Source organism: Amblyomma maculatum, chromosome 5 (assembly GCF_055883805.1).
Source record: "Amblyomma maculatum isolate TAMU_Amacu chromosome 5, ASM5588380v1, whole genome shotgun sequence".
Lineage (NCBI taxonomy): Eukaryota > Metazoa > Arthropoda > Arachnida > Ixodida > Ixodidae > Amblyomma > Amblyomma maculatum.
Window position 1 is genome coordinate 98,672,397 of NC_139348.1, and position 23,912 is coordinate 98,696,308.

The window sequence follows — 23,912 nt, forward strand, 5'->3', positions numbered from 1 at the left end:
TGAGTGTCGTGGTGTGTACATTTGAAGCAGGCAGTTAAAGAACCTTTTGCACAATAATAAAATCCAAACACTGCAGAGAATATCCTATCTTTTGTTTCATGTTCAGGTCTACTGAGGATTTTGTTTATTCCTTTTTTCTTATGTTCCCTCTTTGTGACCAACGATCGGCCGCCGTTAGCGATGGAGAAAATTGTTTGACTTTTCTTACCGTTGTCAAGGAGCCCTAAATCCTCTTAGTTGCAATTCTTGGAGCCCATAGCGTGGGTTATGGGAATGTATTCAGGCAGGGTATTGGTTTAACACTTATAGTATCTCCATCCTTAAACGACCGAGGCAGTGACACCTGAAATAGGCGGCGGGACAAGAAGGGTCAGGGCTGGCTGTTTAGCTCAATGCCGTATCTCTCCGTTTTGAAAACGCTTCTCTTCAGATTCTCCGCTGTAATTTTCGAGCCGCCGTCATAGTCACCGCTGCTGCAGTCAAAAATGCATCTATTGCAAAGGAGATAATGAATACACAGCGCCTATTGTGCTCTTACATATTCGCTGACCGTCCGTGCACTGGTCCGCCCAATCCGCTGTATCTGCTCCGTGTATCTTTGTTCTCTGCAGAATCAGTTGATAGTGTGTGAAAATATATTAATCTTTTTAGCGCCGTAGCTCTTCTTAGAATACTACTTATTTGGAATTAGATGGCGGTAGCCTGAAGACAAAATTACATTGCACCCAATTTTGTTCTACATGAAATGCATTCCGAGTTTATGTTGTCACAGGAACGCTATACACAGCTGCTCGCTATGCGCATTTAGAAGGGCACCAGAATTTCGTTACTCCGGAAGGGACAGCGTAAATAAGTGTGGTAATAAATTAGCAGAATGTGCGCTTGAAGATCATGATAAGCAAGGATAGCTTAAATTTCTTCATTTGCAATCATCTGTAAACGCGTAACGTTCTCGTTGCCCTTGAAATAATTCTATGCGCAGTTTTTTTTTTGCTTTACAGCCTTAGTAAGTAAAACACCGGATAGCCCTGTAGATGTTGAAGCAAGCTATGTTCTTTCGCCAGAATGAGTAATGTTCCTGTAAAATCACTGCTAACAAAAACAGAAAAAGCACTTCTGCCGAATTGAAATTTTTCGCTTCGACAGTAGTGGAAGACTAGTACATCAGGCTATAGACTCTTGATGGCGATATTTCTTCAATGAAAAGTTGTACAGCTTTCTGCGTAGGAAGGCAGTATAGCTGTCCTTTGTAGCTGAAGGGCTGCGCTTGGGTGGATGTAAATGAGTGATTACTCCCTCATTACTAATCTTTTTCATCTTGGGAGTTACCCCTTAATATTAGGCCTATTTACCTAGATGTTGAGCCAGAGGTCTCTTGTGTCGGCTTCTGACGAAGAACAGCTGAATATGGGCAATTGGATCGATTAAATTCATTTCACGTAATTACCCTAAAGAAGCCATGTTGGGAAGATTACATAAGGGGTGGAAAAACAAATATGTTTTGGTGTTAGTAACCATATGTCATCGCTGAAATGGTTACATAAATTATTTGGAAAACTTGAGTGGCAGGTTATGGCAGCTACAGCGTGTGAAAGATCGTTCCACGCCTTTGTTGCTGTACGGTTGGGCCAGGCCGCACGCAATAGATCGTTGCACTGCCAAGGTAAGAAAGATGCGCAAAAGGTGACAGTGCTTATTCTTTGACGAGATACTTTGAGCGAATAGCTGACGCGGTAAGATATGCGGGTAGGGGGGGGGGGGGGGTGATTAAGGTTGGTGTGCAAAATCAATTGAAAAATAAAAATTCTGAACCAGACAACCAGAGGCAACGTGACGACGTTGAGCAAGAATTGTAAGACTTGATTGTGATTCAAGAGACGGTACACTGACGTCTCGACAATAAGCGGAATGAATGCACTTCGTTGCACAATTTTGAACGGATTGAAGTTTGCTGATTAAATATGATCGGCGCCGACTCCAGATATCAAATGCATATTCTGATGAGTGTATTGTACGCGAGAAGCTCAACATTCTCCGGCGCATGTTGCTTGGCTGCCCAATGCAGGAAGGTTTTGGAATGCCGTAAAATACGCACCGCTGCCTCAGTCGAATTAAAAAAAAAAGCTTCACTCTCCTCTTTAAAATAGGAAATTACAGCAGCGCAAATGAATAATTGAAATAATAGTTTTCGTAGTCCTCCCGCCTATCATATTATCCATCAGCTACAGTGAGGTCACAAGTTGATAATGGAAGTAATAAAGCAAAATAAAAATTGCATTCCTAAGCAGTACCCGTGATCGTTGCTAAGGTAATGGCAGAAACTCGTTGGTGACGAGGCCACGTCAGGATTTAAAAGGACCCAAGGTAAACTTTATCGCAAATTATAAATGGTGACATAGTATAACAAATAGACAGTTCAATGAAACATAATAAAAAAGCATAAAACGAGAGCGTCAAAAAGTAAAGAATCCCGTGCAATCTTCGAGAAAAAATATAATAGTGCGCTAAAACAAAGAAATTCACTACTTAAGACAGCTAGCGACAAATCCTGCAACATGTTAACATGCTGATACTTTCAACGGAGACTCAAAACTCAATTTTAAAGAATGTTAGACGGATGTGCAGCTTAATTTGTTTAACCTCACTATTCCTGCAGGTAAGCGCGAAGAACATTCAGGTCCTGTATATTTTGAGCATGGAATATGGTATTGTATATAGTTTCAGCAAAATACAGTGTTTATTTCATTCACTCAAAGTTTTACAACTAAGTTGATATATTTTCTTTTGTATGATACATTTTTTACTTAATTTTGAATGTAGGGATGCCAGAAATGTAGCTCTCTCCGAGAACAGGGACATGACAATGAATTAAAGCGGGAGGTTTAGTTCAGAGTTTAATTATTCTTGCGAACTAAAGGTAGCGGTTTAGTTTTATAGAAGATAGATACTTATTCACTTGGCACTCACCTTTTTGTTTGCCGGCTTCATGAACTATTCGGTATGAAATTTATCCGAAAGGATGCGACTAATGAGCTTGAGGAGCATTTCTTGCAGATATCGATATTTCCATCATAGCTTGTTCGCTCAGTCCTCGCTCTTCATGTAGCGGTCAATTCTCAATTCGTTCTTGCCTGCGGTTCTCGTGTGTAAAACTTCCTGAATATTCAGGCTAATGGAGTTCAAAACATTTTCAAGTGAAGGTACTTTCAGACCCAAGATAGCTTCCTCGGACGTTTCAATGTATTTAGAATTCTCCACATGTACAAGCAAGCTAGGACTCTCGTGCCTGCACGCACGCGCACGCACGCACACGCACACAAACAATAAAAACACACACACATGCGTCCACGCGCATACTCGCAATAACAACAAACACATCAACTGAGGGACAACCGTTGAGCGGTAGATCCTTACTTTTGGCACGACATTAGATGTATGAGATTTCTAGTGAGCAGTCTCAGGCTTTCAAGCCTAACAATTTGCTTTCCAACGAAGGTGTGATTGAGCATGAGATTACGTTTCGCCTGCCGGATCCTGGCGCCCGAACATCATTTCCGTGCAGTGGACTTAGCAATCGTGCTGTCGATAGTAGTACAGTATACAAATTCGTTTTCCCTTTACCGCGAGGCAAAAGCGCATATTGGAGCGATTCGCTAGGATCCACACTTAATAAAATCTGTTTCGTATCCTGCCCATTCTGATGCCGTGCCAACTTTTGTCAGGGATACTATAACTCTGAAGCTGCGATGACATGAAAGCGAATAATAAATACTAGCTTTCCGCTGAAGTTCCGCCCGTAAGCGTCCGTGAACGGCAGAGCGCGCGGTGCAAGTAGCCCTTGCCTGTGCGCTCCTCCGTGGTCGTCGCTAGTTTGTTTCGCGTCGAAGTATCAGTGAGCGGCGCTTTCGTATGGCCAGCCTAATAGGATGTATGGCTCACTCGTGGCACTGCCTTGTTGTCAACCGTACTGTCTGTCGATAATAAAAGAAAGTTGCATTTCAATTCAGAGATGACTTAGGAACGGAGATAGCGTATACTTGTACTGCTAGGGCGTGCTGCGCCACGTGCCGGCGACGATGGCTGTGAAATTATGAGCAGAAATTTGCTTGTGTCGCAGCAATTACTGCTACTAGCGACTCGGTACGGGTCAACGATCCCCAAGAAGGATTAAATACTGACATTGCTTTACTCCAGTGATTATTATTCACGGGAAAAACACATTCTCGCACACCTTTCTGACGCCTGTGAGCACGGGGCCAGTTGCGCCGTGGTGCTGGCGTGGAGCTGGCGGCTTGCGGCTTGCGGGAGGAAAAGCGGCGGTGTCTCCGGCCGGCGCTTGAGTGCAATGCTGCTGTGTCAAGTGCCGACTTTCTAGAGATTGGGTTACAAATAACTCCAACTTCGTTGATGCAGCTTGAGATTCCGCATACCATCGAAGTGCCGCAGCAGACGAACGCCTTCGCCTTAGAGCAAACACTGAGAGCGAGGGTAGCTATTCAAGTGTACGCATCGTTTTTAGTTCGTGACAGCTTAAATCGCGTGCCTATTAACAGAAATGCACATAAAATTACAGTAAATATTTTAAAACATAATTTTCAAACATGTATTAGTTATATGTCAGTGCCTTGCTGTCGAGACTACACACTCGCCTGCTGGACAAAGTGTAGTGAGTTCGCCAAACTCACTTCGCACCGAGTGTGTTCGGCAGCGAGTGTCATTAAAGCTCATAGTGTGACACGATCCGAATGACACTAAACGCGAGGGCACTCAATGAAAGTGACACTAAACTTGCTCGTCTGATAGGGGTATAAGACCCCACCTTCGCTATTCTAGACCAGCGCAAATGCCACAAAATGGCTGACCAGACACATATATCTACCAGCCACTTTATATACACGTTTAGTTAGGAGCTTTCTAAGTAGTTTACTGCTTGAAGTGTGAAGAATTTGAGAACGTTATCTTCGCTTTAGGCTAAACAATATGCAAGTAACAGGTAAATATGGAGTTCGAATGGCAAGTGAACCATTCATATTGAAAAAAAAAACAAGAAACGATAAGAAAACATCAATGTACAAATTACTTTTAAAAATATCAACTAAAGCTAAAATTGGGATATAAAAAGCTAAGAAATCTGAGTTGGCGCCCACCAGTGGTGGCTTGGTAGCGCCTTTTTGTCAGCTTCTTTGTCTAGCCAACTATACATTGTGTTATGGTCGAGCTATATTTCCTCACCTTATTACGTAACTTTGATAGCACCGACAACCTCAGCTTGTACACAGACTATCTCGATTCACTTGCTTGTGAAGCTTTTTATTTCCTGCTTCAAAGTGGAAGATGGTGCTCCCTGTCCTCAGTTGGCCAGCAGCACCAGCCCAGGCCGCCGCAAGTTCCAGTTGCCTGTTGAGCACGATGGTTCAGGGACTTTGGGCCCCACCGATGAGATCCCGAGATGTATAAGATTGTTTGTGAGAAGTCTCAGGCTCTCAAGTCTAACAATTTGCTTTCGAATGAATGTGTGAATGCGCATAAGATTACTCTTCGCCAGCCGTCTCCTGGCGCCCGAACATCATTTCCTTGCTTTGAACCTAGCAATCGTGATGTCGATAGTAGTACAGTATGCAAATTTACTCGTACTTTATCGCGAGGCAAAAGCGCATATGGCGGCGACTTGCACCAATCCTCGCTCAATAAAATCTGTTTTGTATCCAGCCCATTTTGATACCGTGCCATTCCTATCAGTGATACGATATTTCAGAAGCCGTGAAGGTATGAAAGGGAATAATAAATAACGTGAATTGCGTTTCGTGTACTTCGTTTTCAAGTAATTTTCAGTGCGAAGAAATGTGATGCCAGGCAACAACCTTGTGCCGAAGTTATGTAGTGTGGAAGGTATAGATGCTCGATGCTCCACTGGGGTGCTGACTGTTTGAGGCAGATCTGAATGTGAGACGGTAAGCAACGCCACAAAGTAGGCTGTGTGCGGACACTTCGGCACGGTCGGACATCATCTAGGTACTGAAACCGTCTGCCGGCTTTGGGCGTCACAGCTCGTAATTAGTCTATTATAAATGAAAGATTTCGCCGCTGTTGTGAGCTGAGTATATATGTTCCCTTGTAGACTGCTGCTGTCATAAATGCCTTAACTTTTTGGCTGCCTAGGCGTTTCATGAAACGATTCATTGGGTATTGATATAGCGCAACATTTTGCTCCATATTGCTGTTATTGTAAAGGTATGAGTTCGTTTTATGCTTTTTAGAAGTGAAAAAAAAAGTTGAATGACATTTCTCATACTCCATTCAATATCAAGTTGGGTTGAAAGTTCATATAGGGTCATGAGTGCGAAGAGGATATATGCGTCCTCGGAGGGTGTCACATCGTTACAGTCCAAAATGTATTCATGCATGAGTAAAATAATGGCTGTTAGAGGTAGCAGGAGAAGAATGCGTGTTTGTAAAAACTTTCGTTGATGCGAATTCATTAGTTTTTCAATTAGGACCAAAAATCAATTCCACATCAAAATGGCAACGGACGTCGATATAATGGTCAGACGTCAAAATGTTCACGTAATTTTTTAGAGATTGCAAAATGTATTGAAATTGTGCATAACATTGCGAATCGTTAACGTCAGTTCTCGACATTGCGTTAAAACGTAGAAAACAGAGGCAAGATCATTTGTTGGGCGAGTTGGTGACTATGTTCCATATCTACAGTGCGATAAACGGGACAAGAGAACACAGTAACTTGTCGAACTTCATTTCTCGTACAAAGGGCCCTTTTGCATGTGACTTTGACAGCGCTGTGTTTGTCGTTATTGTGTTATCTTGTCCCGTTTATAGCGCTGTAGATATGAAAGAGGCAAGATAAAAGAGGAGAAAAGCAGTAAAAGCAAAAATAGTAAAAACAGTAAAAGGAAAACAACCAACAAAATAGAAATTAGAAGGTGTGAAAAGAACAGCAAACAAAAAAGAATAACAGCAAAAAAAAGGACTAATTGAATGCAAAGATCCGCAGAAAAGGCTTTCACCTTACCGCTCTTGAGATATCTAAGTCCCTGCAACGAATTTCTTTATCCGAAGGCAGCCAACTTTGCATAAATATTTTTTCCAATATTTGCAATTCACGTTTTTCAAGTAAGGTACATATTTACTTTCACATCTGTTTATTGTACTTTACTGTATTGTATTGTACGTTGACGACGGGCCATCTTTTTTTGGAATTTTAATTCTACGTCCGGCTGGAACAGAAGTGTAACATTTTCATGAATATCTTGCACCCCGCTAATGTGCTGAAGATATTTGCTACAAACAGATGCTGAATTAAGCACCTGGTTGTCAATGTCACACGTAGTGTATCACAAAATGTTTGTTTTATTCGCATAAAAATTAGTTCAACAGAAATGTCACTATTTAAAAAAATTCGTCAAACCTTATGAAACCGCTACGTTCAATTTACAAATTTTACTTGCAACCTGCGATTTCCATTTGAGATCGCGAAAACATTTTTGGCTGATAAAGCAGCCATGGCCCATGGCTCTACGTGTGCTGCAAATTCCGGCCCGCTTTCCGAAGTATTTGCTAAAAACATGGAGTACAGCAAAAGTACAAATATGCTTGAAATAAACATCGGTAGGAACGCATATGAATGTCTTTGCAGAGTTGTATATTCACCACTTTTCTTTAGCTGGGTAGCATGGCTAGTAATAAAATAATTACGAGGCCTAACTAATTTTTAGGTACAGTTTTGGTGAGCTTCGGGAAGATTTCTGCGCAAGCAGCGTCTGTAAAGGACGCTGGCTTTCTCATGAAAGGCACACAACAGGAGTGCATCCACACCGATATTTCGGAATAGGGTTCGAGGCTTTGACAGCAAATTTTGAGCTTTGAGATGGACAGATAATTCCAAAGCAGCCTTATAACTTGAAAACAAGAAAATCAATAATCTCCGTTCAAAATTTTGCCAGTTTGACAGAGAACGAATCTTGAAAGTGCTTTGTTAGTATGTGACAACGACGCGGGCATATTTCAAAAACAATGCCAGTGTCTTATATAAGCTAGGCACAGAGAGCACTCATATCTGCGGAAATATGGTTCCTGTCACGCTGAACTACCTAATGGTCTTCGCCATGGCTGCATTCGTCGAACACGTGCAGGGCACTTTCTGCCTTTAAAGGTATTTCTTTCAAGGTCTGGGGTCTCTTATCAGAAGTCTCTCCGTTTCATTTTTCATTTCCCGCTTAATGATGTATTTTTGTTACCTACGTAAAAGTCCAGTATTTTCCCAAGTTTTTGGCCATTAAGTAGCTGATATTTCCCCTGTACCATAACTTACCAGGGCTTACTTCCCAATCTTATATCTACGATGGAGATGTTACAGAGATGTTAAGCATTTGAAAATCGGGATGGGCAGTGCATGTACTGGGAAAAGATGATAACCAATGGTCGCTTTAGGTAATAAATTTGATTCCAAGGGAAGGAGAGTGTGCCTGGGGACGGCAGAAACTTGGGTGGGTAGATGATGTTAAGAAGGGTGGAGGGGTAAACCAGATGCTGCTAGCACTACACCACATTGGGAGAGGCCTTCGCCCTGCAGTTGGTATATCTAGCTGATGATGATGATGATGCCAGGCGATTATAATACAGAACCTGTCTCAACAAGGACTTTCTAAACTTATATGAATCCACATTGTGCAGAACAGACGACAGTGCTTAAAAATTGGTTTTTTTCGTGCCTTCAAAAAAGTGCTCCTCAGGGCTCAATTTTAGACCCTTGGCCTTTATATATACTTGAGCAATTTAGCCGATGCAGTTGGCAGTTACTTATAATATTGCACTGAAGAAACGGCTATTTTATCTTGTGCAAATAAGTACTCTGATGTAAACAGGTGTCTGCAAAACAAGTAAATCAGTGGAAAAAAATTTCTCGCTGCTAATCAAATTAGCATCATTCGTGAAATTAAGTCTAGTAGGCACCCGTAATGCGATGTGAATTCTTCTGCGGTTGAATTCATTTTCCTTCACACATCAAAAATGTACTTGTCATCCAATTCAATAAGCGTCGTCACTGAAGCCCCACGTGTTGCTTCTTGATTGCGATGTTCTGTGGAGCTCGCATTTGTCTCCGTTATATAAAAAGATGTGCTGGGTTTCCTGTGTATTGTCTCTAACGCTATATTGCATGGCAATCAACGTGACAAAATTATTGTTCATGCTTCAATTACAATGTCCTCAACTATGGGTTAACTATTTATAGCCATTGTACTATTAGGTGGACATCTAGAATTTTTAATCTTGATTTCTTTACTGCTAATAAGGACATATCAGCAGTGCTTAAACAAAGGTACGAATGCTTTTACCAGATGTATTGACCGAACTTCTGCTTCCTGAAGTTCGAAACTATTTCGATCAAACACTTTTGGAAAGACACTTATAATATACGGTATACCCCAGCCCGTGTCCAAAGACCCAAAATCTCATACGTGATCCCTTACATTGCTATCAAACACTAAAGCATAACACCTGAATACTATGTTCCTGCCATATTCAATAAACTACCGGCGGTCATTTTACATGCTAACTCAATATACGGGATCCAGAGATCCATCAGAGCTCCAAAAGTTTAAAATATCACTTGTGTTACCTTTCCCCCTAATAGCTTTACGCTGTTTTCTGTCCCAGACTGGCAGGAACTGCCGATGAATCCTCTTAGGTATGGCAGGATTGCTACCAGTATTTTGTACATATCTTGTGAAAGCAACACTACCCTAGTCGTCGAGACATTTCGCGTGGCACAGCGTTGGACAAGGTGCACATGCGCGAGGACCCGGATGACGCCAGAGGCAGCAGCTGGTGTGAAGGAGCTGCCATCACGGCCGCACTTGGCCGCGCGCTTCGCCAGTGCAGGAGAAGAATCTTTATAACCACAGCTGGCGCCGGGTGCGCATCACACCCCTTACGCATCAGAGATGTGTAAGAGGTGTATTATAGCTAGGAGCGCGCGGCTAGAATCGACCAACTATCATGAGAGCCCGGCCACTGTTTAGCGCGTAGCCTAAGATTATCCTAAGCGTAACCATGCAGCTGATGCTTTTGCAACTCAACTAGGTTTAACCGGAGCTAAACCACTACTAATTTTTTATTCCCCAGTCTATACATTATTTATGCCTCCTCGCCGGTTTGTTGTCGTTCACCTATGAGGTTTACATTTGCGTTCTTGTTGTGGTGAACAATGAGTTAGTATTTAGCATTCGACCTCCCCAGATAGCGCCTAGCAAATTAAAAACAAAATGCGGAACTGATTGACTTATGAGTATTTACTCCTCGTAACTACATAACGCTATGAACCAACAATTTAAACTTTTCTACGGGAAGAACATTTCTCTTATATGACAAACAACAGATGAACGAAAATATTGAAAAACGCTTTGTGAGCCACGTGGTATTGCCCTCGCACAACCTGGAGAGTACAGATGGGGTACATCAAAATGCTCAATAAATTACAGGAAAGCAATCAGAAAAAAAAAATAATTTTTATCTGTTTCAGTAAAGTTAGTCAGCATTTCGCAATGCAAATTAATAAGAGAAACAGTCAGCAAGACATCCTACCTTCAGTAAGCATGGTGATATTTTTAAGGGCATAAAAACCAAATTTAAAGATGAGTGGCACAGGTACAACTGCATTTATTTTAACGACAGTATGCTGTAGGAAGCGAAAAGGACATTTATGTCTTCTGTACATTGCGCTTTAAATTTGGCATTGCAAAGTTTATCCCGGATTATCTTTCATACAGTTGTGGCTCTTCAGTAACTTAACATATTCAATATGTAGGATGGTACATTTCTTACATAAATTTTGTCCTTTGTTCAGTCGTTCAATCGTGTCCGACTCTTCGTGACCCTATGGACCATGTCACGCCACGCTTTCCGGTCTCTCACTACCTTTCTAACATCCTATAACTTCATCTGCAGTGCCTCGAGGATGCCATCTAATCATCGCGTTCGCTGCCTACCCCTTCTCCAGCGACCCTCAACCTTTCCCAAAATCAAACCTTTCTCCAGCGACTCCTCTCTTCACATCAGATGACCAAAGTAGCTGAACTTTAACTTTAGAATTTGACCCTCCAATGAGCAGTCAGGGTTTATGGTCGACAATATCGACTGATTTGATCTTCTGGCAGTCCAAGGAACTCTCAAAAGTCTTCGCCAGCACCACAATTCAAACGCGTCAATTCTTCGGCGGTCAGCCTTTTTCACAGTCCAACCAACTCTCGCATCCATAAATCACAACTGGAAAGACCATAGCACGCGTTATACGGATCTTGGTTGGCAGACTGATGTTTCTGCTCTTTACTAGGTGGTCAAGGCTAACCATTGCTCTCTTTCCCAGAAGCAGGCGTCTCCTAATTTCATGGCTGCAGTCTCCTTCCGAGGTAATCTTGGAGCCCAAGAAGAGAAAATCTGTCACAGCTTCCACTTCTTGTCCATTGATGCTCCAGGACTTGATAGGGCAAGATGCCATAATCTTTGTCTTTTTAATGTTCAATTTAAGCCCAAACTTCTCACTCTCTTCTTGTACGCGCATCAGAAGTCTCTTGAGTTCCACTTCACTTTCTGCCAATAAAGTGGTATCATCCGCATATCTAAGGTTGTTGATACGTTTTCCAGCAATCTTTACTCCAGCTGAAGACTCGTCCAGACCGGCCTTCCTCATGATGCACTCCGTATATAGGTTAAATAGGTAGGGCGACAGTATGCAGCCTTGCCTCAGTCCTTTCTCAATCGGAAACCAATCAGTAAGACCATGCCCAGTTCTGACTGTGGCCTCTTGTCCTTCATACAGGTTCCTGAGGAGACAGATTAGGTGAATTGGATCTCCCATCTCTTGGAGAGCTTGCCACAATCTGCTGTGATCTACGCAGTCAAACGCTTTCGCATAATCAATAAAGCAGAAGCAGATGGGTTTCTGGAACTCTCTTGCTTTTTCCATGATCCAGCGAAGGTTGGCAATTTGGTCTCTAGTTCCTCTGCCCTTGCGAAACCCGGCTTGCACGTCCGGAAGCTCCCGATCCACATACTGTAGCAGCCTACCTTGGAGGATTTTCAACATGAACTTGCTAGCATGCGAAATAAGCGCAATCGTGTGGTAGTTGGAAGTATCTTTGGTACTGCCTTTCTTTGGAATGGGGATGTAAACTGACCTCCTCCAATCCTGTGGCCACTGCAGCGTTGTCCAAATCTTCTGACATACATTATGTAAGCAGAATGTTAACACCGCCATAGTTGAGGTTTTGAAGCAACTCAGCTGGAATGCCATCAATTCCGCTGGCTTTGTTCTTAGCAAAGCTGGCTAAGGCCCATTCAACTTAACTCTTCAGGATGCCCGGCTCGAGATCAGTAACCACAACCGTCTTATGTTGGGTTTGCACATTCGGGTCCTTCTTGTACAGTTCTTCTGTGTATTCCTGCCACCTCTTCTTTATCTCTGAGGCATCAGTAAGGTCCTTGGCTCGTTTGTCCTTTATCACGCCAAGCTTAGCATAGAAGCTTCCTTTGATATCTTTGATTGTCTTATACAGAGCTCTTGTGTTCCTTAATTGGCTGTTGTCCTCAACTGCTTGACACTGTATGTTCATGAAGGCATTCTTATCTCTCCTTGCTATTTTTTGAAAATCCGCATTGAGAACCTTGTATCTTTCTCTTTCCCCCATAACTTTTGCCATCCTCCTTTCCTCATCTGTTTGCAAAGCCTCTTCAGATAGCTAGTTTGCTTTCTTGCATTTCTTTTGCTTTGGAACTACCTTAGTAGCAACTTCTTGTATTATATCACGAACATCAGTCCACATCTCTTCGGACCATCTGTCTTCTAGATCTAATTCTTGAAATCGATTTCTCACTTCCACCGCATATACTAATGGAGTTTGAACCAGATCATACCTGAAAGGCCTTCTAATTTTCTGCGTTTTCTTCAATCGAAGCTTAATTTTGGCAACAAGAAGCTGATGATCAGTGCCACAATCGGCCCCAGGCATTGTTTTTACTGCTTGTATAGCGCTTCTCTATCTCTGCCGGCAAAGAATATAATCGATCTGATTCCTGTACAGACCGTCGGGTAAAGTCCATGTGTACAGGCGCCTCTTGTGCTGTTGAAAATGCGTATTTGCTATGGTCAGGTTGTTTTCTTGACAAAACTCTACTAGCCTCTGCCCAGCTTCATTTGGCTTGCCAAGACCGAACTTGCCTATAATTCCGGATATTTCTTCACTCCCGACCTTAGCATTCCAGTCTCCTATGAGAATAACGACGTCTGATGATGTGGTGCGGTCTAAAAGGCATTGTAGGTCCGCATAAAATCTCTCAACGTCAGCTTCTTCAGCAGTAGTGGTCGGTGCATAGACTTGGATAACTGTTATGCTGAAAGGGTGACCTTGGATCCGAAGTGAAATCATTCGGTCGTTTTTGGCGTTGTACCCTAGCATTGCTTTGCCAATTCTTCTGTTTACTATGATTGCGACCCCATTCCTTCTCTTGGATTCGTGCCCACAATAAATTCTCCCATTCCGATCCACTTGAGCTCGCTGATACTCAAGATATCATTGTTTAATCTGTCCATTTCTCGCTGACGACATCCAGTTTACCTTGCGTCATAGATCTTACATTCCATGTTGCTACGTGATATATCTCCTTGCAACATCGGACTTTCCGCTCGCTTCCCGACATATCCACAACTGAGCGTCCTTTTGCTTTAGCTCAGCCGCTTCATTCGTCCTGGAGCCACTAGGAATCGCCCTTTGTTCATCCCCAGTAACATGTGGGACGCCTTCCATCCTGGGGGCTTATCTTCCAGCGCCATATCATTAATGGTATTGTGACTGGCCATAGGGTTTTCTTGGCAGGAAATACTGCAGTGGGTTGCCATTACCTTCTCCAGTGAATCACATTTTGTCAGAACTGTCTGCCGTGACCTGTCTGTTTTGGGTGGCCCTGCACTGCAAAGCTCGCGACTCCATCGAGTTTCGCAAGCCCCTCCGCCACGACAAGGCAGTGATCCATGAAGGGGTACATAATTTAAATACAGAGAAAACAATCATGTTCCAGATGCCTTCGAGAATAGGCGCATGCCTGTGAAATAAACTAGGGTTTAAGTTTGCTGTATCATAAAAATGTATATTTACTTGTCACTAATATTTTCTTTTCCGCTACGAGGAACTGTTAAACATTGAAAAAAAAAATGCCGATAAACAATTATCAGCATTTTTTTTCAATGTTCGCCAGCTGGATCCTGACGCGGCAACACTATTTATTTGCAGTGTATTAGTATTCTGTGTACAGACAGCAGCAGCACGGTATGCGAAAAATGCTTCGCAGTGCCTCAAAATACAGGTCGCACAAGGACATTTAGTGCCGGCGTACTCGAATCTTCACTCCATACTACGGATTTTGTGTAACGTGGCACTTTCTAGCGCCCTGTCATTCTTGTGACTCGTACGACTCGCCATAAGCTGCGCGAGGTATGCCAGAAAAGATTGAGTAATCTGGACTCTGCTTTTTAATCGCTTTTTACTTACTTTTCAGAGTGAAGAAAACAGGAGATAAGGTGACGCCTCTGCGCTGATGTTGTAGCGTGTAGAAAGTGTATACTTCCGCTGCTCCACTGTGGTAGTGACTGGTTGGGGCAGGTGCCACTGTGACAAAGCAGGCAGCTCCAATGAACAAGCTGTGCATGGGAACTTGGCCACGTTCGGACAATTTGTAGGTGCTGGAAGTGTCTGCCCACTTCGACCATCAGAGTCTATTTTTCATCGTTTTCTGGGTGAAGGATTTCTCCAGTGTTGTGAGCTTGCTATATATTCGCAAAGATGCACCTATTGTCACAAATGCAATGGTTGTTTTGTTATGATGTCTAGACGTTTGATGAACCGATTCCTTTGGCATTGAATCGAGTGAATGTTTGTGCGGCACTGTAGCTATTATAAACGCATCAGTGGGTATTTTGCTTGTTAGGGTAAGTTTAGAAAAGCAAAATCGGAACTCATGCCTTCGCTTTTATCGTACTCGAATCAGTGTGACATTTTATCAGAATGCAATGAACAGTGAAAATGTTATTTTCAACAGTGCTTGTATTATGAGTGCATGTAGATGTACTACCAGTACATTTTGAGAAACGTGTGAAAAGATTTAGGGGAAACGCCTCAGCATTGGTGACTGTATTCAAGCAGATATCTACTTATACTTGCGTATTGTACTAAAGCAATTACTCCAGCACATCATTCATTGCACGTTTGTTGAGAAGGCTGACACGAATAGTTGTTCACCATATATTACCAAAATTTTGCATCCTTCGAAAAATACTCCACTAAATTAAGGCGTACTAGCCATCCGGTTCCTAATGACTCATTTTGTATTTTGTATAATTTTTATTTGGTTCACGGCACAAAAAGTGTTTGGTGAATATTTCACCACATTTCTCAGCGAACCTCCTTTTCGTTTCTCGGAGTACGATTATATAGCACTTGTCAGCTGCGATGGCCCTATGAGACCACAAGAATATTTTTGGTTGAAGCACCATCCCTCGCCCGTGACCCTATGGACACTGCAAACTCCTACCCACTTTGCGACATATTTAGTGAAGAACACTGAGCATACCATAAACCCAAATTTTCTTGTGGTAAACATGCGTGAAAACGCATCCGAATGTCGTTACCATGCTATATTTTCGCCAAGTTACTTCAGTCCACTCGCTTGGTTAGAGATGGCCCATGAATTCGAGACAAAAAAAGCTTTTGGGAATTATTTGAGTGTGTTACAGGCAACTTTATGTGCATGCAGTATGCGTGAAAGACGCGATCTTGCTCCCTTTATGAATGTGACAGGAATTTCTATAGACGGACACTTCGGGACAGTGTTTTCGGCAGCAGCACGCCACATTAATGGATTGCAGAGAAAACATTCTATCTCGAAGACGCACAGCAAACTTCGAAACAGTGTCATGTATGTTGGATGCCTTGAAGACGAAAGTATGGAGAACCTCGCTGCAAATACTTGTCCGGGACCCATAGAAAATGTCTTGGAAGCGCTCTATTTGTACAACGTAACAGTTAAGCGGATATTCTTCAAAATCAATGAGAATATGTTACAAGAGCTCGCCATTGGCAGCATTGATATCAGCGGACATCTATTTCCTATCACGCAGGACATGGTGCTGGCATACGCCATGCCAGCATCAATTCTGCATACACGTGAGACTTTCTTCTTTAGGCGCAGTGGCCCGGCTCATGTCTCTTTCTTCAAGATCCTTATTGAGTCAAAGCTTGGTATTTGTCTACTGCTCGTAGCTCTTGCTACTTGTGTGGTCATCTGTGCAGCGGCGGGTTATAAGGAGACGAATTCACACTTCGTGGAAGTTGCATTTGATTATTTGATGTTCCTGACGGGTTCTTTTTTTGCAACTTCTACGCCGTTTCCTCAACGAAAGCGCAATGCTTCAGCGCTGAGTCTCCTGTGCGCTGTGTGGCTCATGGCTATTCTGCCACTATCAAGCTTTTACCGAAGCGAGCTGGTGTCGAGGCTTAGTTTGCGAGCTACACCAGACGTGGTGGATACATTGGACAAACTGGAAATGGCACTAGACAAACGGCAGCTCGTTCCTTGCTTCCTAACGGGCACTTCTGTTGAAGCTATCCTGCAGAAAGGCAAAACAAGCAAGAGCTCAATATACAGTAAGCTCCTGTCGGTGTACAATGAACATACGAAAGGAGGTTCCGTTCTAGTTGACAATGAAAACTCCTGCTTCTCTTTTGCCCAGGAACGACAGGGCATCTGCATAACGTTCAGTCTCCCAAGCTGCATGATTAGAAACCTCGGATTTGACCTCGTAGAAGCAAGAGAGCCTTTCCATCAGATATCCTTAACCACACCAGTGAGGAATCATTATCCATTTTTGAAGGAGTACCGCACTCTCCTACGTAAAATGTTCGAAGCGTCGCTGATTAACCCAAACGAAAAATTGTGGCTCTTTTTCTGCGAACGCAAAGCGGCTCTGCGCCATAGTTCAGACGAACTCCTCATTAAACCAGATGATCTAATGCATTTCTTTTCACTATTTGCAGCTTTATTAGGCGGATCCACTGTAGTCTTTTTGCTCGAACTGGTATGCTATTTGCATTGAAATTTCAGGGCTTGAATTTAGGATTGTAGCCTCGTTCAACCATTTGTCGTGTAAAGTTGCAACTTCAGTCTTTTCCCGCGGAAATAAATAGTACTTGTTTTTGCTAATAGTTTGTAAGGTTAGCCTTAAAATGTGACAAAACAGCCGAAACCTTGCCTGCAACTTCTACCAATGAGGGAACGTTTGCCAGGCGTTCTCGTCCAATATTGGTCCAGCATTACAATAAAAAGTCAGTTTGCTAGTGGTTATCTCAGATGTCTTACAAACAGTACCATTCGAAACTGCACTGCGCTTGCTCAGAATAGGCGCAGCTGGCGGTCTTGGGCTGATAATGGCGTTCATTACTTCTTGTCCAAAGATGTCTCAAGGTCGCCAGCGATGTATAATGTCCTGATATAAAAACCGGTTTTAGTATTTTCAACATAAGCGCGAAACACTTACTGCAATGACGAGAGAAAACTCTTCGAAGTTTAAAGAATCTTACCTCTGCTCGTAACGCAAAGTATATTCCCTCTTAATGTTTCTCCTACAGCGAGCGCCATTCAATACCGTTTAATAAGGATTTTGTGTCGAACTGTCACCAAAAACAAAATCGCCACAAATAATTATGTGTCTCGTTTTATTTCACCGAAGCGAATTCGCTTAACCTACTTATGCCACATTGTAATGGGTGTATCATCCAAGTAATCAGTATTGAAAATAATCAGGAGCCCAGGTTTCACCGTTGCTGAAACGAAGGAAACGTCTATAGCAGCATGTCGGTGCCTTTGAAGCTTGATTCCGTTCTCTCAACGGTATGGATGGATGAATGGAATATAGGAGCGTCCCCTTTGAAATGGGGTGGTAGCAGTAGCTATCATGCTCATTTTCTCTTTATATCTTAATTATTGTTTTAGAATAATTAACTATAACATCATTCTATTTATTCAATTTTTGTTTCTACATTACTAACATATATGTCACTTCTATGCTTTTAAGCCACCAATTTTCCAGTCATTTTTCGCTAGCTTCCACCGCCGGTTTATTCACCAGGATGCTGGTATCTTTAAATCCCACAGCTTCAGGAAGAGTGACTGCGTCTGCATTGATTTCCAGATTGATGCCATTACATTCGAGTAAATTATGGTTAATTGTTTCGGTGGATTTACTGCATACTGCACATATGTGATCTTCATGCTTAAATTTATTTTTGTAGCTGCGTGTTCAAAGGCACCCTGATCGAACTTCAAAAAGTGGGGCACACTCTCTTGAGTTATTAACGAAAGCTTCCTTCCTTTTCTGTCTTTTCTAGTTTCTCAATAGGTCCACACTGTGTTTCTTTTCCATAGATATTTATCCGATTTTTCCTTCCGTGTTTTTCGCCTGTTGCTTAACGCTCTTTATTTCTTCGTCCTTGTGACAAGCATACTTACTAGTTCGTTTCCTAGTTTTTTTCTTCCATTGTGAGTCAACGCTTTTTAGTTATATGTATTTAAATAATTTTGCTGCCAATCTGTTACTGTCCAATTTCCTCAGGTGTTCCTCATATATAATTTTACTCTTAGCTTCCCGTACTTTGAAAGATGCTCAGACTATATCTCCCTGTACAGCTTCATTTGTTGTTTTGCCGTGGGCACCGAGTCCTAATTGTCCGACGGCTCTCTGATTTATTTGTAATGTCAACTGTACCTGTAATTTTAGGCACAAAACAGCAATTTCAAAGTAAGCCCGGGCACCATAATTCATTTAAAAATACCCCTCAAAACCTGATACCTGTTGTATCCCCACAATGCCTTATGTTTCATTATCCCGGCATTTCATCGCCCTTTTGCCTTAAGCGATTGCTCATGCTTTAAAATATATGCCTATCCTTCGTTTATACATACCCCAAGATATTTATATTCCGCCACTCAGGGTATTTCATGGCCTTGTATTTTAAGACTATGAATAGTTCAGCCGTTGAAAATCATCAGACCCGGTTTAACTGCGCTAAAACTGAAACCTAGAGCAACCCCTTCGTCTCCGAAATCCTTAGCTAGAATTTGCAATTCTTCCTGACTATCTGCTAGCAGCGCAATATCGTCTGCATGCATTAAACCGGGGAAGCGCTGCTCTACCACTTTTCTGCCTAATTTATATGATAGGTTAAAATTAGAGTTACTTTCCTGTATCCTCCTTTCCACATTTATCATGAAAAGCATAAACAGCATTGCTGTTAGCGGAAACCTTGTCTTAATCCTTTGCGTATCTTGACAGCTTCCGTACTTCTTATTCCTTCCCATGTAATTTCTATTTTGTTATCCTGGTATTTTTCCTGTCGGAAATCTGTTATCTAATGACCGATAGCTTCTCATTTTAATATGTTCCCCAGGACCACAGGAGTTCCCTATTTATGTTATCGTACGCCTCATTTATGACCAGGCAGGCCAAATACAAATGTTTATTTTCCACGCTAGAAATTTCGATGCATTGGGAAAGCACGAATAGGCTATCATCTAAGCGCCTACCATGTCTAAAGCCGTTCTGAAGTTCTCCGGGTATCCTTTTACTTCCTACCCATGGCTGCATGTTTAACTTCACCGCCTGCATCTCCAACCTGCATATAACAGATTTCGTGGCAGTCGGCCTGATGGATTTTATGTGCATCTTATCTCCTTTACCTTTATAAATCAAATTCATTTTACTCTGCCGCCAGTTGTGCGGAATTTTGCTTATTTGTTATGACTGTTTCCAAAACGTTTAACACCTTTCTTTATTTCTTGCACCGAGTTCATTAAACAGCTTAATCAGAATTTAATTTAGTCCTGTGGATGTTCTTCTAGGAATATTATTTCTACCTTTTCCAGTATAGATTGGATAGAGCTGCTTTATATTCTGCTACATTGTGTTGCTTCCTGATTTGAGTAGATTACCCCATCGTCGCTCTTAATTAATTCGGCCTTAACGGATGTAATGTAGTCACTGCGTTGTCTTCCTTCAGACAATTTCCCTCGGTATCTAGAATCCGGTCCTGCATTCTTTGATTTCTTTTTCCTAGCCAGCTTATATGGTTCCAGAATTTTCATGCTCCGCCTCTAGAGGCATCATGCATGTCAGCTATCCAGCGATCAGTGGAATGCTTTATTTTACTTTGGACGAAGGCCTGTACCTCAAGTTTCTTTTGTAGATATGATTCCATTTTTGGTCGATATCATCTTGAGATACCTGCGCTTTCTTTTCCTCTCGGTGTTTCCTTGAAGTAGGTCGTCGTTGTTCAATAGCTACCCTGATTTTCTTATTCCACTAGCTCCATGGCTTCCTCTTTCCATTCCAGCGGTTTGCTACTTTAATCTCCTTAATTTTCTTCCTTATGAGTAGTTCTACCTGTTCATAATCCCAGTATTCCATGAGGCTTTTCTATATTGCTTCCTCTATGTCTGCTGCTATCTGCGCTATTTGATTATCATTTAATTTTGCGCTTACGTTTTGTGTAAGTTCCATTTCTCTTGATCGCTTTCCAGACTACGCTCCCCTTCTTGGTCTATTTCCTTTTTTGTGACCTTGGTATAGATTCCCTGCGACATAACACAGTAGTCAATGGTCATCTGCCTGTTGCAGAATTCCCACGTGATTTGGTCTTCGAATTTTGTTTCTTTATTTATATAACTAGATCGTGTCGCTCACAGAAATCTAGCATTACCTTCCCGTTACAATCCGTGCATCCATCCAGATCGTCGATGTGGCCGTTCATGTCCCCCAGAAGAATAATATCGGCACCGTCTTCAAACTAGCTTATATCGTAACTGAGACATTCAACAAGAGCTTTGTTTTCTTGCCTGCATTGGTGTCTTATTCTTAAATAAATTACCCCTAGCCATGTCATTATGCCGGCAATTGTTCATGCCCTTACGGAAATCCCACATCTGCTCCAGATATGGAACATATGCTGCCAGATACAAATATATAAGGCAGCAAATAAGACCTTATCTGGGCCAGATAAAGTCATGCATATATGCGCAAAATGTTGCCCTTATATAGCTCAGATTTGGCCATATCATGCAACTTATAATCCATATGTGAACGGGTGACGGGACCTTATATGGCTTGATCAGGGGCATATATGGTATCCTCGCGACCTTATGTGGCCTGATAAAGGCATATATGGCATCATCATGACCTTATTTAGACATACCAGGGCCATATATGCCTGGCACAACAGGACTTTATATAACCTCATCGGGGCCTTAATTATGTACGCGCCATAGTGATTGTATCATCATCATCAGCCTGGATATACCCACTGCAGGGCGAAGGCCTCTCCCATATTTCTCCACTTAACCCGGTTCTGTGCTAGCTGCATCCACTTGACCCCTGCGAACTTCTTAATCTCATCCGCCCACCTAACTTTCTGCCGCCCCCTGCTACGCTTTCCTTCCCTTGGAATTCAGGTTGTTACCCTCAGCGACCATCGGTTATCCTCTCTTCGCACTACATGTCCTGCCCATGTCCATTTCTTCTTCTTAATTTCTACTAGAATGTCGGTAACTTGAGTTATTTCTCTTACCCACTCTGCACGCTTTCTATTTCTTAATGTTACCCCTACCATTTTTCGTTCCATAGCCCTCTGGGCTGTCCTCGACTTAAGTAGAACTCTCTTGGTTAGCCTCCACGTTTCAGCCCCATAGGTGAGTACTGGCAAGATGCAACTGTTGTATACCCTCCTCTTGAGTGATACCGGTAAGCTGCTAGTCATAATCTGCGAGTGCTTGCCAAATGCGCTCCATCCCAATCGTATTCTTGTTATTTCCTTTTCATGGTCCGTATCTGCGATTACTACCTGTCCTAAGCAGACATATTCGCCTACTACTTCCAGTATTTCGCTACCTAATGTAAACTGCTGCTCCTTCCCGAGGCTGTTGAACATTACCTTAGTCTTCTGCATACTGATTTTCAAGCCTACCTTTCTACTTTTCCTGTCTAGGTCATCAATCATTATTTGCAGTTCATCCCCCGAATTGCTTAGCAAGGCAATGTCATCAGCAAATCACACATTACTGAGCTATTATCCATCTACCCTTATCCCTAACTGCTTATATTCCAAGTATCTGAATACTTCCTCTAAACAAGCTGTGAATAGTACTGGGGAGATTGTGTCGCCTTGCCTAACACCTTTCTTTATGGGAATTTTGTTACTTTCTTTATGCAGAACTATGGTTGCTGTGCAGCCACTATATATATTTTCCAGCACTTTCACGTACGGCTCGTCTACCCCCTGATTTCGCAATGCCTGCATCACCGCCGAGGTTTCAACTGAGTCAAATGCTTTTTCGTAATCAATGAATGCTATGTATAAGGGCTGGTTATATTCCGAGCATTTTTCTATCACCTGATTGATGGTATGGATATGATCGATAATAGCGTACCGTTTCCGAAACCCTGCTTGATCCTTTGCTTGACTGCAGTCTAAGGTTGTCCTGATTCTATTAGCAATTACCTTAGTGAATACCTTATACGTAACAGACAGTAAGCTGATTGGTCTGTGATTGTATATTGATTGGTAGTGATTGTATATTAATTAGCAAATATGGCTTTCGTCTACCTTCTGCAAATATTCAATATTGGCATCATGTGGTCGAGCTTCAATTTTTCTACACTCAACATGGCCTGCATGCTTAGTGTTAATTGTATCCAATTTAGAAAATAGCTACGACTCCTAATATTTCAAATATTCTGCAGATTGCGCTGCACTATAATTATAACACCATGTGTTCCTTAATCCAGGAGGGCCCTGGGTTATGGCTACATGCTCCTCTTTCCGTCTACTAACTCGCATTTTCATTTAAAATGCGGCGGCAGTCCGGTGCACAAACGTATGGTCGGTTAAGTTGAGTGATTCAAAATATTAGGAAAATGATGGCAGTTCAGTATACGGCCCCCTCCGAGCTGTCTAGACAGTGACTCACCCTCAGAGACAGCTGGCGGTTGCTACGTGGAGGGCCGCACTGGCTAGACAGTGACTCCTCCTCTCCCGCGTTCCCCTCTTCCCTCTCAAACAGCGGCGGGCCCTACGTCGTGGGCTCGCATTTCATCTCTCCTCCTCGCTGCCACGCTCTATACCGCGTAGGCCGCAAGCTCTCGTTTTGTGTGTGCTTGCTTCTTTCCCCTCCCCCCTTCCACTCTGTGCGCCTAAGCACTTGTCTCGTTCCTTTTCGCGGTTGCAGACATCGGAGTTCGGTGCGGCTGGATATGTGCTGCATGTTGCGTATGCTGGTGTGTGTGTGTACCAGCGCCTGTTCGCTATTAGCTGTGTGCATGTAACAAATATGCGACAGCAAACCTGCAAGAGCTTCAGTCTGACTGTCGGCACAGAGGAAATTACTGTGTCCCACTGCGGGTGGAAGCTGCTTCCCCAGCCTTGGCAGCGAACCTGATGGTCGATTGAGCTTTTCGAGGCTTCTGCCCTGAGTGGCCCGGCCAAATCTTCACTATTGCGCCGTATCGCACCCTCATCGTGCCGCCGCATCTTCACGCCCGATCACCAAAACGTGAGCGTGACACTTTTTGTCGGGAACTAGCACTTGCCAGCCTCAGGTTATTGTTCCCTTTATTATTTTGATGGAAAAATTTTCCAATCAGTAAATTGGATGGTAATTGCCAGTATGTGATATTTTTCCGTACATTTCGTTGCTAATTTGTCTTTCGCTCCAGTAATTTTAACAAATTTCAGTGGGTGGATAGGGTCCTTCATTATTTATTTTTATTATTATTTGCACTACCTCAGTAGCTTCATGCT